We start from the raw sequence: 19,297 nt of genomic DNA, 5'->3' as shown, positions 1-19,297 counted from the left end.
AACGAGAGCGCTTCCTGGATGTACTGTTCCATGGCGCTTCTTTCGGGACCGGACAGGTTGAACAGCCGCCCCTTAGGTAAAGGAGCGCCAGGAAGGAGAGTAATGGCGCAATCGTAAGGTCTATGCGGGGGAAGAGCGCTAGCCTTAGATTTGCTGAAAACTGCTTTTAAGTCGTGATAACAAGACGGAATGGAAACCAGATCTACTGAGGCGGGACTCTCGGTATCTATGGGGGGAACACGGGGAACAGCGGACAGTAAACAGTTTGCAAGGCAATAAGGACTCCACTGAGTGACAGATCCCTGAGCCCAGTTAAATTGGGGATTATGTAATCTGAGCCAGGTGAACCCTAACACTATGGGGGTATGGGCGGACTGGGTGATGTAAAACTGAACTGATTCCCTATGGTTACCTGACGTGACGAGGAGAATGGGCTTGGTGCGATGGGTAATACGGGACAGGTGTTGTCCCCCGAGGCCCGAGGCTTCAATGGGGTTTTCTAGGGGCTCTGTGGGGATAGACAAGTGGTTAACTACACGAAAGTCAATTAAGCTCTGTTCCGCTCCAGAATCTACGAGGGCCCTGAGATCATGAACTTGACGACCGAGGCATAACTTGACAGGTAAATACATGAATTCTTTACCAGAATCTGTGGCAGATAACTCCCCTCGCGGCCTGTCGTCTAGCGAGGGGCTGGGAAGTTTAAACGAACTGGGCATCCCGAGACTAGATGGCCTTTGCCCCGCAGTAAAAACAGGCTCCAGCTTCGCGTCTTTTGCGCCGTTCCTCTTCTGACAGCCTTGAGTGGCCGATCTGCATGGGTTCCTCCATAGTCTTGGAGGGGACAGCATACAGGCCTGGATCGATCGGTGGAGCGTGGATGGACTTAGTCGGGGGACGTGGAGCCGGATGACCTCGTTCTTTTTGGCGCTCACGTATCCTAACGTCCGACCGGAGAGCGGCGGACACTAACTCCTCAAAGGATCGTGCTTCCGGTTGAGAACAAAGGTGGTCTTTAATTTGTTCATTCAAGGACTGGTAAAAAACGCCTTTGAGGGCCACATCGGGCCAGCCAGCTTCAACCGCTAGAATGCGGAAATCGATGACGTGATCGCTAACAGCACGGTTCCGCTGTTTGAGTGCGAGCAGCCGCCGGGTTGCCTCTTCCTGTTTACGAGGTTGGTCGAATATCAGGCGGAATTCGCCGAGGAATCGCTCGTAAGACAGGTGAGAGATGGGATTGGCAGAGAGAAAAGCTTGGGCCCACTGGAGAGCTTTACTTCGTAGAGAATTAATGACAAGGGTGATCTTACTGTGGTCGGACTGGTAGAATCGGGGAGCTTGTTGACATATTAACTGGCACTGCAGCAAAAATCCTCCGCAGGCTTCCACCTCCCCGAAGAAGGGTTCCGGTTGGAGTCGGATGTTTTCGGTTGCGGACGGCACTCCGGAAGCGGAAGGAGCTGGGACGACAGGAGTATGGACTGTGGCAGACGAAACCTGGGAAAACTGTCTGGTTAGTTCATGTAAGGTCTGGGTCATACCATCTAGGCGATGAAAGAGATCCTGCTGGGCAGCCGCCATTTGCGACAGAGCGTCCGCTTGACGTCCCAGCATAATGCCTTGTTGGGAAACGGCTAATCTGAGTCCTTCTGGGTCAGCTGGGTTGGGATTATGGCCAGTCCGTTCTGTCGTGGCTACAGAACACTTTTCGAACCCAGATGCTGGAACCCAGAAGAAACACAGCGGGAGGCGAGCGTTGGCGGGTAAGAGTTTTAATACGAGGAGCAGAGAGCAGAACGTGAGCAGGTCCAGATGTCGGTTCCGAACTGAAAGACAGAAGCTAGCGGCGTCACTGGTGGATTTCTCCGTAGGCCGATGTTGACGAAGGTGGAGACACTTGATGAGGCAGAGGCTCGTGGTGGGACCGCAGGAGAGGACAGACTGATGAGAACGGCTGGGAACTGATTCGAGCGACCACTCGTGGTACTGGATTCCTGAGGGTGAGTAGAGAGAGAGACAGGTTTAGTCACAGGCTTGACGTAGCGAAAACGAACAATAGCTTGACTTGACGACCAACTATGCACCATCAGGGGCAACGGACTGGCGAAGACTGATGATCCTGTGGCTCCTTATGAAGGCGGATGAGGTGATGAGGTAAGTGGTCGCAGGTGTTGAGAATCAGCAGCCAAGCGGAGAGGAGAGGGGGAGGAGGCCGACAGAGGCACCATGTCACCTTCTGCCCACATCCTTCCAACATATATGGAAGCACAGCAGCTCTGTTTAGCAACGCAAACCAAAAATGAATAAAATAAAAGAAAACTTGATGGAGATACATATGATGAAATGAAAAATGACGCACACCTGCAGCATATTCAAATCTTCCCTGTCTTCATCATCTTCAACTTCCTGTAGTGCGAGGTAGGGGCGGACGTATCGATCTGAGTATCGACAGTATCAATACCGAGCTGAGGTATAGCGTGATGACAGCAGTACTTTCTATACTTTTATTTCAGTTCTTCTTTAACACATACAGTAATGAGCTTGAATTTACTGACAGCCTTAATGCAAGTGCAGCTTCTATCTGTCTGTAGTGTTGCTAGATTGGGGTTTGCTGTCAATGTTTCCAGTTCAAAAGTTTTATAAATGGTTTGGTAATTATTTGATTCATCCCTAGCAACACAAGTTGTAATGGCTGGTTCCATTAACATTATCACCTAGAATGTAAAGGTCTTAAATCACCCCATTAAAAGAAAGAAGGCTCTGCCACACTTAAAAAATGTGGGTGCCATCGATGTAGGAGGATTAGGCTCTATCATTTTCATAACTCTTTGCATTGCTAAAAAAAACTATTTTAATAAATTGGAAAAGCAAAAAAAATATAAATATAAGTCAACACAGAAATCTGCTGCTTGATCATATCAGCTTGGAAAAAATGTCAGCCCAAAGTTCAAGTAACTTTGAAAGAATTCGGTCTCTCTGGTCTCCCATAGCTAACTCCGTGACTTAGGGGGTGGGGGGGGGCATGGTCGTCCCTGCTCCTTGCCCTTCTGCCGTGGGCCGGGGTCGGGGTCGGGGCCTCCGGTGCCTGGCCGGGGGTGGTGGGGGCTCCGTTGGTCGGGGGGTCGGGTCCGGCGCCTGGGTGGGGCGGCCTGGGGCGCTGCGTGGTCCTCTGGGCATGGGTGTGGGGGTGCGTGGTGGGGGGGTGGGGTGGTGGTCTGGCTTGGCTTGGGGGGTGGTCCCTTTGCCTGTGCTGGGGGGGGTTGGCGGGGGGCGCTGCTCGGGGGGGGGCCCAGCGGCGCTGGATGGGCTTCCCATCTACACCTGGGGCTGGGATCGGCCCTTCCCTGGCTCTGGGGCGGGACGGGGCAACCCTCTTGGGGCCCCCGGTCGCTCTGGGTGTCATCCGCTTCGGCTGCGGGGTCTGGGGGTGGGGTGGGGTGGGAGTCTTGTCGGCCCTGTCCTGTGGGGGGGCATTCTGGGGGAGGGGGGGGGGGCACTATTGGTACGGGGCAGGGGGGGTTGACGGGTCGGGGTCTCCGCTGAGGCCATCGGCGGTTTCCCCGGCCGGTTGGCTGCCTCGGTCCCGTCGAGGCCTGACCAGAGCTCTTCTAGGGCCGGCGTTTGGGGGTGGGGGCCTGGGCTTGCTCCGGGGGGGGCCGGCGCTTTCTGGCTCCTCTCTCTCTGTGTGGGGGTGGTGGTGCTGGGCCTGGGGTGTCTGCGCCTCCGGGGGTGGGGCCCCGGGGCTGGGTGGGCCTGGCCCCCTTGCTGGGGGGGGGGGCGGGGGACAGCTGTTTGACCACCGAGGGACAGTCTATCATCTGTCCCCAACTTACCCCCTTCCTCATATAACCTCATAATAGGGTGAGGGGGTGGGGGGCTTAGCCTGCGATGAGCCTTTGGGGGGGGGTTACTAGGCAGTGGCCCCCCTCCTGTGGTTGCCGTATGGAGTGGGCCCCCCCTCTTTCGGTTTTATTTGCACCTTAGACATGTAGGGCCCTTGGTAGGGGGGGTGCTTGGACATCACTGCCAGCAAGCAGCGGATGTCCTCCTAGCACCCTACCTGCCAATTTTAACCGCACCTTAGACATTTAGGGCCCCTTGGTGGGGGGGGTGAGGGGACGTCACTGTGAGTAATCAGGAGATGTCCCCTTAGTGCCCTACCCGCCAATTTTAACCGCACCCCCCTTAGTACACACACCCCTCCCCCCTCAATATATACATCCCAACATAAACACACACACATGCACACACACATCCTTTCAAACACACATACACGCACACACATTTTGCAAGGAAGTTGGGACCTGGGTCCGTCTGTCCCCTGCCTCTTCCCTGGTGGGGGGTACGGGCCCCTTTGCAGCGGCGGCCGTGTCCCCGGGGTGCCGGCTTCCTGGGCCCGGCGGTGCTCTCTCCGCGCGGTGGGGGGGTTCACATTACATCTGAGCCGGGGGTGTCTGGTCCCTGGGGGGTGGGTTCTGGTCCTTGCTCCTGAGTGCTGGGCCCCGCCAAATTTCCAACTGTGGCTGAGCCTGGTCGGGCCATATTTACAACACCCCTTGTGGGCCCTCTTTTTTCCCCGGGGCTCCCCCCCCCTGGGCGGGGGCGGCGGGCCCCTGCCTCGCTCCTCCCTGGACCAACCGTGGGCCGGGCGGGTGGCTGCCTGGAGTGCGGGGCGGGTCTCCCTTGGGGGGTCCTGGCTCGTACCTGGGGTTGGGGCGGGGGGATGCCCGGAACTCCTGGGTGGTGGTGGGGTGCTCGTTTGGGGCTGTGGGCGTCCTTCTCCGGTGGGGCCCTGCGTTGGGTTCTCCCGGCGCGGCGGGGGGGCTGCTCTCCTGGTTGGGCTGGGGCGGCGCTCTCTTTCCCTCCGTGCGTCCCTGGCCTCTGGCTCTGGGGGCCTTGCGGCGGCCCTGCTGGCCCTGGCCTGGGTGGCGGGCTTGGTCGCCCGGGCGGCGGTTGTTCCCTGCCGGTTCCCGTGTGGCGTTGGGGGGATTCCGGCTGCCGCTGCGGTGGGGGTCTTGGGGTGGGGATGGCTGGGCACTCTCCCTCCTTCTTTTCACGTTCCACCATCCATTTTAGAAGAACATAAACACTCACCTGAGCACTGGTGTTAGCTCACCTTTGCACTAAACACTAAACACACCTGCAGCTAGCAGGTGTGTTTATAACATTTGAGTGTGTGTGTGGACAGGCTCCGCCCCTTTCTTTTTTTTTCTTTTTTTTTTTCTACATTTGAACCTTACCATAATGATTAACAACCAGTAAACTTGTTGCTTTATGCTGCTTCATGGTCTTATCCCCCTTCCCCTCCTATTATCACCCCCTACCCCCCCTCTCTCTAACGTCCCTCTCTCTTCTTCCCCTCTTTCCTTTTCCGTCCGGTCCAACACCAAAGATTTTCAGACATGATTGAAATTAATAAAGTTTGGCCTCAATTACAAGAGGGGTTTATTCAGACATACCTTTGGTTTGTCTGAAGATTAATAATCCCTGTTGTTAAAGTAAAATATGTCCAACACAAGAGGCCCTCAGCTCTCATCTGTCTGCCCAGCTGTTGGACAGGACAAGTTAAAAAAAAAACAAAAAAATGTGGTTGCGGGTATAATCTTCCTACAAGAAACTCATCTTAAAATCTCGGATCATAACCGGTTGAAATGTGGCTAGGTGGGGCAGCTTTTTCACTCATCTTTTCAAGGGAAAGCCAGAGGGACCGTAATACTTATAAGAAATAACATGCTCCTCTGTCCTTGCTGATCCGGCTGGCAGATCCATCATAGTTACTGCCTCACTTTATAATCTTAGTGTTATTTTGGTCAATATCTATTCCCCCAATTGCGATGATCCTTCCTTTTTTCAAGGGCTTTTGGTCAGATACCGTGCCTTAACTCACATTTGCTTATTATGGGAGGAGATTTTAACCTGTGCCTGAACCCTGGGCTGGACAGGTCATCTGTGGGACTTGGATACTCTGCAACTAAATCTGTTGCCTGTTCAATCATTTCTCTCCACCTACAGCGTTTTGGATATCTGGCGTTTTTTACACCCACAAGACAGGCAATACTCTCTTTTCAGATGCTCATAAGTCTTACAGCAGGATTGATTATTTCTTTACAGATAATATGTCATGACTTAACAAGGCAAAACAGACCCAGACGCTGGAATCCAGAAGGAGGAAAGGAGATGAGTGAAGGTAAGTAATAAGATTTATTGTACCTGTGGCTGAGTTGTCCTGTTGTGGCAGGGGGTCGGCGAGACCGAAGGTCCGTCGGCAATCCGGGGCGAGTCTTGGGATTCGGTGATGGCTCCGGAAGAGTTGGGCGGCTCGACGGCAACTCCTGACGAGACGGTGGATTTTTGACGAGGGTGGAGGCTTGGCTGTGGCCCATGGCGTGGCTGGAGGTTCGGCGGTGGCTTGAGCTGAGGCCTGGTGTTCGGATGGAGCATTGGGAGGAGGTAGGTAGCTCTGGAGAATACTCCGCTTGGGTAGAAGTAGATTCGGGCGTCCACTCGTGGGGCTTGAAGGTCCTGGACATAGAAAGACTTGAGCTTAGACGTGAGCAAAGATACATAACAAGGAAACTTGAATGAGACCAGACTAGCACCATCAGGGGCAACGAACTGGCATTGAATTCTGGTCCTGGCGCTCCTTAAGTAGGTCTGGGAGGTTGATGAGATGAGTGGACGCAGCTGGGATGAATCAGTGGCCAAGCAGAGAGGGGAGGGGGAGGATAGCTGACAGAGGCACCATGACATAATAATTGACAAGATTGCACAGTGTTGACTGACCAGCAGGAAATAAATGACGCTTTTCAATCCTAATACAACAAACTTTATAGCTCTGACAATATGTGCAACTATGACCTTCTTTTTGAATTTTTAGAGACCTACCAAAGGTTAAGATTGTGCATCGTGCTCGCCTCTGTAAAGGCAGATTAGCTCATATGTATCCACAAATTGATCCACTGTGTAACAGATGCAAATCATCAGAGGCCACATTAATCCACACTTTTTGGTACTGCCCTAAAATACAGCGTTTTTGGGGAAATATCCGTGAGGCACTTAGCTCCATCTTGGGAGTCAAATTAACGTTAAACCCACTTGTATTTTAGTTTGAAATAAACAGTGGGGGCTCCGACATTGCCTGCAGGTGGTCAGAGGGTCATTACCTTTTCAACTTTGCTAGCTCGACGCCTCATTCTTCTTAAATGGAATGATGCTGCCCCACCCACTTTATCGCATTGGATTCGAAATGTGCTTTACCATCTTAAACTTGAAAAAATAAGATTTACTGTGAGACGATCAGAACATAAATTTTATAAGGTATGGAGACGATTTCTCAAATTTTTTAGTCTACCATCTACAAGTGTGATAGAATGATGCCCCTTTTTTATATCTTTTCTTTACGTGTGTTGATATATTTGCACTTTACTCATTGTTTTTTTTATATATGCTATTTCACCAATACTGTGACTGATTTTAAATGTTCATGTTTCTCTTTGCTTATCACTTCTAACATTTTATTTCCTTATGTTTTCTTTACTAAATTGATATTGGTGTATATGCAACTGACAGCAGGAGGAGTTGGGGGACTGAATTTGTTTGTATTATGTTTTAAAACTGAAAACGTAATAAATATATAAAACACTAGAATGAACACTAGGCAACCCGGCACCAGCTACAACGGTTAAGTGATATACCGCATGAAAGTCTCCTGGAAACTGTGAATGAAGCATTGAGGGCAATTCCTACCACAACAATCACAGAAACCAATGAACTGGTTTACACTTCAGCAGCAGTGATCCTTGAGATGCTTTGCTATAAGAGCAACCATGGAAGAAAACAGTAGCCACCATGGAAACAACTCGGAAGGATTTGAGTCAGCTGACAGAGGTTCAAAGAGGTACAATGAGAAAGCAAGTACCTAAGAGATACAGCCAGATGCCTGAAGGACTGGAAACTGCCAAACAAAGGCTCCTAGCCTTGAGCAGCCGCCTAAAGAGGTACAAAAGAGACAATGAAGCCAGACGGATAAACAGGCTGTTCGCAACTCAATCTGCAAAAGTGTAGGCACAGTGGCAGGCAGCAGACCCACCGAGGCTAGAAACTGAACAGTACTGGAAAAGTATATGGGAGAAAGAGAGACAGCACATAACAGCAATGCCCAGTGGCTGGTCTCTCTGAGAAAAGAACATAGCAACCTCCCTGAACAGAATCCAGTAACCATCACAGTGGCAGACTTCCAAGAAAGAGTCTCAGGTATGAAGAACTGGACGGCACCGGGCCCTGACATGATACATGCCTACTGGCTAAAGAAACTCACCGCACTCCACGAGTGCTAGCCGCAAGGAAGGAGGCCGAGGACTACTGAGCCTAGAAGCCACTATCCAGGATGAAACATCCAAGATGCATGAATACATCAAGCTCAAGGCCCCAACTGACGAAACCCATATCAATACCCAAATTCCCATTATCGCCCACCCCTGGGGCCTCATTTATAAAACTTTGGGTAGGATTTGCATCAGAGGTGGCGTACGGATGAAACATAGGACGTGCGTACGCACAGAAATATTCGGATTTATTAAACCGTGCGCACGCACATCCTACGCATCTTTCCCTTTATAAATCACAACCGATTCTAAATGCAGCGCAGCTTTTGCGGCTACATGACACGCCCATAGTTGCCCATAAATAGTCCGTGAAACGCCCACAAATTAATATTCATGGCTTGCTAAATCATGGCAAACACAGAGAGGAAATCAAAAAAACGTAACTTCACTCAATGTGAAGTAGAAGTTATCGTTGGCGAGGTGGAAAAGAGGATAAAACGTTGTTTGGAGGGCCCAGTGTGGGCATTACTTTTTTTTTTTTTTTTTTTTTTTTCTAACTTGTTCTGTCCAACAGCTGAGCAAACAGATTAGAGCTGAAGGCTTTTTGTGTTGGACAGGTTTTACTATCACAAAAAGAGGTTATATAGCTTCAAGAAACTAGAGTGTAGATTTGTATAAACCCCTTTTTGTCGTATTATTTTTTATTTATTTGTTACATTTAGTGTGTGTGGGGAGGGAGAGGGGAAGAATGTGAGGGGAGGGTGGAAGAGAGTAAAAGGAAGAAAGGTGAAAAGGTGGGGGATACAAGCACTGATTTGACTAAGTTATTAATTTAAGCTGTAACAATTATACCAGATCTGCTGGAAAGACGAATGTTACATCAAAGGTGAAAATCTGACACTAAGATGAGCGAGAAAAAAAAAACTGTCCATCAATACACTGTAGGTAAGGAGGAGGGATGAAGCAGACAGGGAGCAGTGTGGAGTGTGCACGTGCACGTGGGGGTGGAGATACATGCATGCTGCCGACGTGAACCGTGTGTTCATAAAGGGAGCCAGATCCTACCCAGCCAGACCAGCCAGACCAGGAGAGGGGAGGAGAGCCCCCCAGGCCAGAAGCCCCCCCAGCATCCGGACCCAGGCAGCCCGGGAGGGGAGGAGGAGGGGACCACCCACCCCACCAGCCAGGCACAGAGAGGGCCCCCCAATGCCCAGAGGCACAAGCGAACCCAGTGTCCGGCCCCCAGGCCACAAGACAGGAGCGCTTAGCCGTACCAGGCGGCAGCCATGGGGGCCACCGGGCGCCGGACACCAAGACAAAGGCCAGGGACGAAGCCAGGGCCCCCGGAACCCAAGAGCCGGCCACCACCCGACCGGCGCCCCGTCCCCGCAAGCCAGCCCAGGCCCGCGACCCTAGCAACCCAGGGATCGCCACGCACCCACAGCCACAGCCACCCCCCTAAAACCCTACGCACTACCACCCCCCCCGCCCTAATATCTGACCCCCCCTCCCCAACCCTCTCAGTGCCCTCCCCTCTCTGTGATGGGGAGGGAAAGCCCCAGAGGGTCCCAGCGAGCCAGCCCCCAGGTCGGTCCTACCCATGCACTCACACACACATACTCACAATCATCTGGTTACCCTCCCTACCCCCGCCGCCAAGCAGCAACCCCCCCCCCAGCCGGCCGACCCCCAGCGCCGCATGCCCGACCCCTCCCGCAGCCGACAGGACACCCATAAGCCCGGCCGCCCTGAGAGGACCAGGCGGGTGAAGACCGGCCGCCCCCCCCCCGACCCCACCCATGTATGGAGGTGTGGGAGTGCTGTGTGTGTGCTGCAGGTAAAATAGGAGGTCACCAGTGTGGGGGGATCCACCGCTGCCAAGCCGCAAAGCCCCCCACTCCGGAGTCCCTCTGTGAGTGGTGTGTATTTGCTGTGTGTGTGCTGCTAGCATGCAGTGTGTGTGTCTACAGAGGAAGTTAAAATTGTGGGGGGGCCAGCGAAAGGTGAGCACGGATGTTTCACCGTGCCCCCCTCCACCAGACCCTCTCCACAAGGCCCTAGATGAATCAGAGTGTCTAATATGCAAGTAAAAAGCGGGGAGGAGGGCGGGTGCCAACGAGAACCCAGAGAGGGGCATCCCCAGTGAGCCCCGCCAGCATACCCCTCCCATCCAGATCCCGGGGTCCTATGTGCCTGTGTGCAATATTTGTTTGGGTGAGAGCGGGGAGGAGCGGGCGGATGGGCACAACCGGGGGAGAAGGCTCCCCCGAGCGACCGGCCCCCCAGCCGGCCGCGGTAGGCGCCCCCCCTCCCAGAGCGGCCGGGCAGCCAGAAACGCCAAGCCAGCCGCAGTTGGAGGCCTGAGCCTCGCGGCGCCGAGAGACAGCCAGCAAGGAAGGGTCCCGGTGCCAGAACGGGGGGGCAGGGGGTCCAGCCCCACCATTCATACCCTGGCCCCCCTAAGGACTAGCACACTGCCCCCCCAGCCCCCCCCCCAAAAAAAAATAAATAAGTAATAATAATAATAATAATAATAATAATAATAATAAAATAATTAATATAATAATAATAATAATAATAATGAAATAAACCCACCCAAGTGAACCCATTAACCCCTGCTGTGACTGCGGCGCCGACCCCCGGGGGGCCAGGCCACGCGCCAACTACCGGCCACGGGCGAAACACCGGCCACGGGCAGACGACCCCAGGCCCCAGAGCCCCAAGCCCCCCCCCCAGCCCCCGCCACGGCGACCAGCCACCCAGCACGGCACCCGGCCGCCGTTCCCGGTCAGCCGCACTGCCTACCCTGCGCCCAGCAGGCACCCGCCCAGGAACCCCTGCCAAGTTGCCGGCAGAGTGTGCGCCCCCACCACCACCCCACCCAGGCAACCAGAGCCCCGAGCCGGGAGAACGACAGGCCCGGCAGAGCCCACCCCCCCAAACCCACCCCGGCCCACCCAACCAGCCAGGACCCGGCTCAACCTATCACAATCCCACCCCCACTAGGTGATGTGACTAGCCAGCTGGAGCCAGGGAGAGTCTGAAGCCGACAGGTTTTTTGTGGAGGACATTATCTCTGAACTAATATGCTCTGACATGAGGTTTCTGTAGTGGTTGATGCTAAGATTATTTTTAGATTTCCAGTTTAGGAGGATAGTTTTCTTTGCGATACATACAGCGGTGAGAACCATATAAGCCTTGTTAGATTCCATGTTGATGTTATTCAGGTCACCTAATAAGCAGAATTTGGGGCAAGCAGGAATCTTATGATTAAACCAGATTGATAAATCCTCACAAACCTTACGCCAGAATGATTGGACAGGTGGACAGACCCACAGGGCATGCAAATAGTCGTCTATGTTGTTACCTATGCACTGTGTGCATGTAGCAGACTGATTGAGACCGATTTAAATAACCTCTGTCCGGTGTAGTGAGTTCTGTGGAGAATCTTGTATTGAATAAGTTGCAGATTAGGGCTTTTGGTCATATTAAAGGCATTCAAACAGATCTGTAGCCAAAATTGATCACTAGAATTCAATGATAGCTCAGACTCCCATTTTGTCATGGGTAAGTAAATGGTTTCATCTATGTCTGATAACATCTTATAAATTTTGGAGGTGAGTTTGGGATTTTTAAGGTCCATGAAATGTGTTACTGTAAGGGGAGGGTCTAGGTCTATTTGGGTCAGGCAGTATTTAGTGCTTATAGCTGATTTAAGCTGCTGATATTCTAGAAATTTGTTTATATTAATTCCATAGGTTGAGGATAACGTTGAGAGGGACATAAATTTTCTATTCTGAATTATATGCTGGAACTGCTCGATTCCTTTGTTCTTCCATGAAGCAAAATGAATCATGTTTTTGTTAATCAAAATGTCAGGGTTATTCCAAATGGGGGTAAGTTTACATGGAAATAATGTGAGGTTGTTTTTTTTAAGAAAATCCCACCAGGCTGTTAAGGATGAGCTGATGTTTAAACTTCTGAAGCATTTGTGTTGTTTAATTTTAGAACTGAAGAAAGGTAAATTAGAAATATCTAGGTTATCACAGAGATTTTGTTCAATGTCTAGCCAGGATTCATCCAGCACAGCAGGATTCAGCCATTTTTGTACATAACACAATCTGTTCGCGGAGTAGTAGTCCTGGAAGTCTGGAAGGCCTAGTCCTCCTCTATCTTTAGGTTTTTTAATAGTTTTTAAACTAATCCGTGGGGGTTTACCTTCCCAGAGGTATTGGGAAATGAATGAGTCTAATGATTTGAACCAAGTAGTTGGAGGTTTGGAAGGAATCATTGAAAATAGGTAGTTAATTTTTGGGAGAATCATCATTTTTATGGCTGCAACTCTCCCGATTAGAGAAATGGGTAGAGTTTTCCATCTAGTGAGATCAGCCTCGGTTGTTTTAAGTAGTTGGGTGTGGTTTAGCTTGAGTAGATCAGAAAGCCTAGAGGAGATATTTATACCTAAGTACTTTATGTTGCCTGTTTGTATTTTAATAGATGACGGATTTAGATAATTGCAATTAATTGGTAAAATTGTGCTTTTAGACCAGTTTATGGAGTATTCTGAAACTGAGGAAAATCTATTAATTAGGGAGATGATTTGGCAGATGGAAGATTGTGAATTAGGAGTAAATAGTAAAACATCATCTGCATAAAGACTTATTTTGTGTTCTAAATTTTTGGTTTGAATGCCTTCAATGTCTCGACTTTGCCTAATAGCAGCAGCTAGAGGTTCAATAAATAGTGCAAATAAAGACGGAGATAGTGGACAGCCTTGTCTGGTTCCTCTTTGTAAATTAAAGCTTGGAGATGTTTGATCATTTGTTCTGATACGAGCATTAGGAGAGGCATATAGTATTTTAATCCAGTTAATAAATGATTTTCCAAAGCCAAATTTGTTCAGGGTGGCTATTAAAAATTTCCAGTTGACCCGATCAAATGCCTTTTCTGCGTCCAGTGACAAAATGGTTGCTTCTCGGTTGTTGATGGTTGTATAATCTATGAGGTTGATTAATCTGCGCATGTTGGTAGATGAATGTCTACCCTTTATAAAACCTGTTTGGTCAGGATGTATTAGAGAGGGAACTACCTTCTCCAGCCTTCCCGCCAAAGCTTTGCAGATTATTTTAAGATCTGCATTAATCAGCGATATGGGTCGATAGCTGGATGGTGATGTGGGATCTTTCCCAGGTTTCAGAAGTAAGATTATATTAGCAGAATTCATATTTGGAGGTAGATAATTGTTGTCCTTAATTTCTATTGTCATTCTGAGAAAAATGGGAGCTAAGATTTGCCAAAACTCTTTATAAAATTCTGCTGGGAAGCCGTCTGGTCCTGGGGCTTTTTTACTAGGCATGTTGGTTAATGCTTTATGTAGCTCTTCTTTAGTAAAAGGGGACTCCAGGGCTGTGATTTGTTCCTCTGTTGGTCTAGGCAAATCTATGCTATTGAGAAAACTGTTGATGTCATTGTCAGAGGGATTAATTTGGGATGAGTAGAGAGATTGGTAAAAGTTTTTAAAAACTGAATTTATTGCAGCTGGATCATGTGTTGCATTTCCTGTTAGGTCTATCACTGATGAAATAGTTGTCTTCTCTTTGTTTATTTTGAGTTGATTTGCCAAATATTTCCCAGATTTATTACTGTGATCAAACCTCTCCAAGCGTAGTCTCTGTAATAAAAACTGTGTTCTTTGATTAGTTATTTCATTTAATTCGATTCTTACTTTCCTTATTTGTTGTAGAGTTTGTTCATCCGGAGAGTTGCTGTAGGTTTCCTCTAACAGTCTGATTTTTTGCTCTAAATCCACTAGTTTAGAGTTTTCTTTTCTTTTTTTGTGGGATGAGAAGGCGATTATTTTTCCTCTCATGACTGCTTTCCCGGCCTCCCATAAAAGGCACGAGGAAATACCTGGGTGGTCATTATTTTGAAGATATGAGGACCATTCTTTAGCAAGGAAATCTATAAAGTTAGGGTCTCTGAGCAACGATGTATTGAACCTCCAGCTCCTTAATGAAGGTGGTGATGTTTTGTTTTTAAGAGTCAGGGAAACTGGTGCGTGGTCGCTGATAGTAATGGGTGGATCTGTGCTTCCGTAGCTATGCTCAACAAGGAGCTGTTAACCAAGAAATAATCTAGCCTGGAGTATGATTGATGAACTGTGGAGAAAAAGGTATAAGTTCTTTTCGTGGGGTGGAATAAACGCCAAACATCACAAAGACCAAAATCCTCCATGTACTGTTTAACAGTGTTTGTGGATTGCCAGATTCTAAGATTTCCTGTGTTATTTAGCCTATCCATCTCTGGATCTAAACACATGTTGAGGTCACCTGCAATGATTAGCGATTTGTCTGTATGTTCAGATAGCGCAGAGAAGAAGGAATGAAAGAATTTAGGGTCATCTACATTGGGGGCGTACACATTAGCTAAACACAGCTGCATATTTTGAGTGGAAAGAGTGACTATTATAAATCTTCCTTCTGGGTCTATGACTGTACTAGTTTCTGTGAATTTAATTTCCCTATTTATCATAATTGTTACTCCTCTCTGTCTAGAATTATAACAGGCTGAATATACGTTGGGAAAATCTGCTGTGGCGAGAATATTCACTGAGGAACTAGACATATGAGTTTCTTGAAGAAACGCAAAATCAGTTTTGAGATCTTTTAATTTGCTCATTACTTTCAGTCTCTTCTCTCTGGTTCCAGCTCCGTGCACATTCCAAGTAACTAACCTTAGGGTGGACATGCTGCTGTTGAGGTGAATGCTAGAAACTGTATGTTGTTGATGGAGGCAAAAATGAGTATATATGTACACATAATTGTGTGCTTGATGTTGCTATGAGGCTTAATGTGTAATGCACAGTGCATGTGATGTAATGCTGGACATGCTGAGTGTCTGAGTGTGTTGTGCAGATCAGTACTATTGCAGAGTGGCTGTGTTATGTGGCAGCTTAGGTGAGGGGGAGGGAATAGTGTGTGAAAAAAGAAAAAAGGGAAAGGAGTGCAGAGGGGGGGATAAATAAGGAAACAGGGAGGGTAGAAACAGAACAAACCTATCATAAACAGGTTTGAAGCTGCTGAGGAGACTGGTGGTGATTTTACCTAAAGTGGAAACCTTTATGCCCCGTGAGTTATGCCCAGTGTGTCACATATAAGCATAAACTAACACCTGTGCAGAGAGTGTAAAGGGTGTGGATACATATCTGGTTTAGAAGAGCCAGGGAGTGACGTTTGGGTCGCGGTGGAGCTGTCCATTCACATAGAGTCGGTCCACAGATATGACAGCGCGGGCCCCTTCGCTCAGAAATTTCTTCCTGATGGGGAACAGGATCCTTCGGCGCTCCAAGATTTCTTTGGGGAACTGATCATCCATCCTGAAGTCGGTTCCCCGGAGCTCCCTGCCACGGCGCCTCACCTCTTCCTTCTCCTTGTAAAGGACAAACTTGGCCACGATGGGTCTGGGCCTGCGGTTCCCAGGTCTCACTGCTCCCATGCGATGCACACGGTGAAAGTTTATGGTTTTAACTTTTTCCTCTGGAAGCTTTAGCTGGCTTTGAATAAAGTTTTTAATTTTTTCCTCTGCGTTTTCTTCTGGTGTTTCTGGTATTCCCATGACCACCAGGTTATCTCTCATGGATCTTGATTGAAGATCCAGAATGGACTCCTTGATCTTCTTATTTTCTTCAGAGAGTTGGCTCATTCCATCAGTGATGGACTTTACCGACTCCCTCAGCGCTGAATTCTCCACGGTCAGGGTTTCCACTTGTTTTTGGGAAAATTCTAGAGCATCCTTGATCTCTTGAAATTCCCGGTGAAGAACTTCCAGGAGGGAAAGACGGCTGTCGAAGCTGGATAGTTTGGCATCAATGCTAAGAAGCATATCCCACGCGTTAGATTCAAACTCCGTCTTCGGTGGAGAAGCTCCCGGTGATTCTTCGGGTCGGCTCCGCTTGGTGGGGGCAGCTGGCTTGGCTGACTGAGGGGTTTTTCCCATGACGAGACGCTCGTATTGCTCGTCGATGTAGCTTGTCAGGCTGTCCAGATCCTCCTTGCTGCTGCAGCTCTCCAGGACGTTCGGAGTTTACTTTTGAAAAAAATCGGGGAGGGGAATGGCACTGGGACGGTTTATTTATCCCAAAAAAGAAGAAAAAGAGAGAAAAAAGATATTCCGCTGGCTTGTTTGTTGTTTTAGTTTCCCAGGATTAAATCATCTTATTTTCCACCAGGTCTCGAGCCGGTCCGCGTCACAGCGTCATGCTAACCCGGAAGTGACCAGTGTGGGCATTACTAATGCCAAAAAGGCACGTGAGCGGCAAACGGTGGCAGACGCCGTAAATGCTGTAGCCTCACAACCTCGGACCGTGGCCGAAATAAAAAAGAAATGAAAGAAATGATCGGACATCAAAGTCGAGGCAAAAAAACGTCTAGCGCTGCATCGGCAGAGTGTGTCCGCCACGTGGGGGGGGACCGGAGCTGACCCCTCTTGATGAGAAACTGGCCGCTATTATTGGGGAATCCCTATTAAGTCCCCTTATCACCTGACTGAGACGGAGGGGACGCCGACGCGCCAGGGTCGGGTGACACAGGTAAGAGAAATAATTAAAATAAATGCAGTCAAGTCACATGTATGCAGGCTACACAATTACAGATTATTAATATAGAACAATTTTATTTTAGTTGCTGGGTGTTCCAGCGGGGCCAGTGGTTACGATGCTGCAGCTGAGCAGCCGTCTGGACCCAGCGTCTCCACGGCACGCGGCTCTCAACCCTCCAGCAGTGGACGCGTCCTCACCGATGCAGTCCTTGAAATGCAGAGGGAAGTCAGTAGTTCAATCAGAGAGGTGGCCAAGGAGTTGGGCGAAATCAAGACCGCCCTGACTGAAATAAACTGCACGATGAGGGAATTCTTAAATAAATAATATTTTCCACACCTCTTTTTCTTTATAAGCGACGCATCACTTCCAAACGCTGGCGCACAGCAGCAGCGTTTGGCTCAAATGCGTGGGGATGGGGTTCAGGGTCGGGGCCAACACAGCAATCAGCGCCAGGGGGTAGAGGCACGTTTTTAAGCTGTGCCACATTGTGTAGCACAGCACATGCCAGCACGATTTGGCACACACTGTCAGTTTCACGTGTTTCCTCCATCTGCCGACGGCGTCGCCGTTTCTCATTTCATCCGTTTTTGTGCGTACGCCTGGGTCAGAGCTTGCGTGAAGGACCGCACATTTTCCCGTCAAGTTTGCTTTTTATAAATCTCAACTATTGCGTAGAGAGTGGCGTACGCCTTCTTTTGTGCGTACGCAACGTTTATAAATGAGGCCCCTGGTGTCAGGTTCCAATCAAGAAAACACTTTGTTTAAAGTAATTTTAGTATGGGTTTTTTCTATTACTGATCCTTAAACCTTTGGTTAGGATCTCAGCATCATTGTGTTTCACAGTTCCAGATATTCATGCTGCAAAGGAGAGAAGAGCCCGTTTTTATTTTAAACTAACAGCCTGGAACCATTTCATCCACCAGTTGGTTGTAAATTAACATCTGTGATGAGGAAAGTTTCTCCTAAATTAACCTCAGTCTGGATTTTTGATTCAGCACTTTCTGTAGACGGCGTTCATATGAATGAGTCAGGATTGTGCATTCTAGTTTGCTTTTTGTTTTTGCTGAGCTTATAACTGTCTGCAGCCATTCTACAGTTTTAAAGTCTGCTAATCGATATCTGCTTCATGTGCGCTGCAGGTCAGAAAACAGAAACACTGGGGCGACCGTGCTTATTCCAGTGCCGGCCCTCAGTTATGGAATAACAGTCCTGCAGAACTGCACATTAAATCTGACCTTAACAGCTTTAAATGTCAATGAAAAATGTACCTTTGTAGAATGGCTTTCAATGCTCTGTGGCATTTTCATGTTCTTTTATTTGTCTTTTATGTTTTTTTACTGCTTTTTGTAATTGTAAAATTTGCCTTCTTCCTTTTATTGTGAAGCCCTTTGTTACTCCTGAAGGATTTGTGGAAATAAAGCTTTGTTCATTCATTTACTGATTGTTCGGTTGGGTCTACCTTGCCATTTTTTCAGAATCTACATTTCCAAAATGCGGTGCCTTGAAAAATTTCCCAGAAGTCTGAGACAAACCAGTGTGCATTGATGCTCACTAAATTAGCAAATTTAGACCACAATGCATTGCGTATGAACATTTATCCATTTGAAAAAAGAAAATGGTTTTAAAAGTATTTTTTTCTAAATCTGCCATGTTTTCATCATCAGAGCACAGTGGATTCATAAAATGTCTTTGTAAAATTTTTTTACGTTTTTTACTGACGTTTAAAGAAATAAAGTAGTGAGCATGTTGTTCTTCTTTCTTCTTCTGTTGGCAAACAGCTTCATGATGTCTTACCGCCACCAACCAGTCAGGAGTGTGGATCAAGAATATGAATTTTTATGTTTTTAGTTTTTCTTCTTTATTTTTTTCTCTAACCGTCCTTAAAACCTCCTAAATCTGTCTGGACACCTTTAATTTCTTTGAGAAAAAAGATTGTAAAAAAGTTATATATCGCTGAGTCCTCCTTCAGGCTCAGGCTGATGATTTCTAGTTTATTGTCCTCAGTGTATTTAAGTGTCTGCTTTTCAGGTCGTCAGCTTCGTCCTGCTTTTGTTTCTCAGAAGTTTTTTGTCATGTCTACTTTTATTTTGTAGATTTTTAAGTGTCTGGCACAAAACCTGGTCTCCTGCTTCATTGCCACCAATTCCTAAAAATAGATAGATAGATAGATAGATAGATAGATAGATAGATAGATAGATAGATAGATAGATAGATAGATAGATAGATAGATAGATAGATAGATAGATAGATAGATAGATAGATAGATAGATAGATAGATAGATAGATAGATAGATAGATAGATAGATAGATAGATGACTTTATTAATTAAATTTTTTTATCTGTGGCAGCAAAAACGACATTCAGAAATAATCTA

The sequence above is a fragment of the Oryzias latipes genome, chromosome 5 (genome assembly GCF_053564925.1).
Source record: "Oryzias latipes strain Hd-rR chromosome 5, Olatipes_Hd-rR_3.1".
NCBI classification, from domain to species: domain Eukaryota; kingdom Metazoa; phylum Chordata; class Actinopteri; order Beloniformes; family Adrianichthyidae; genus Oryzias; species Oryzias latipes.
This window is presented reverse-complemented; position numbering follows the sequence as displayed.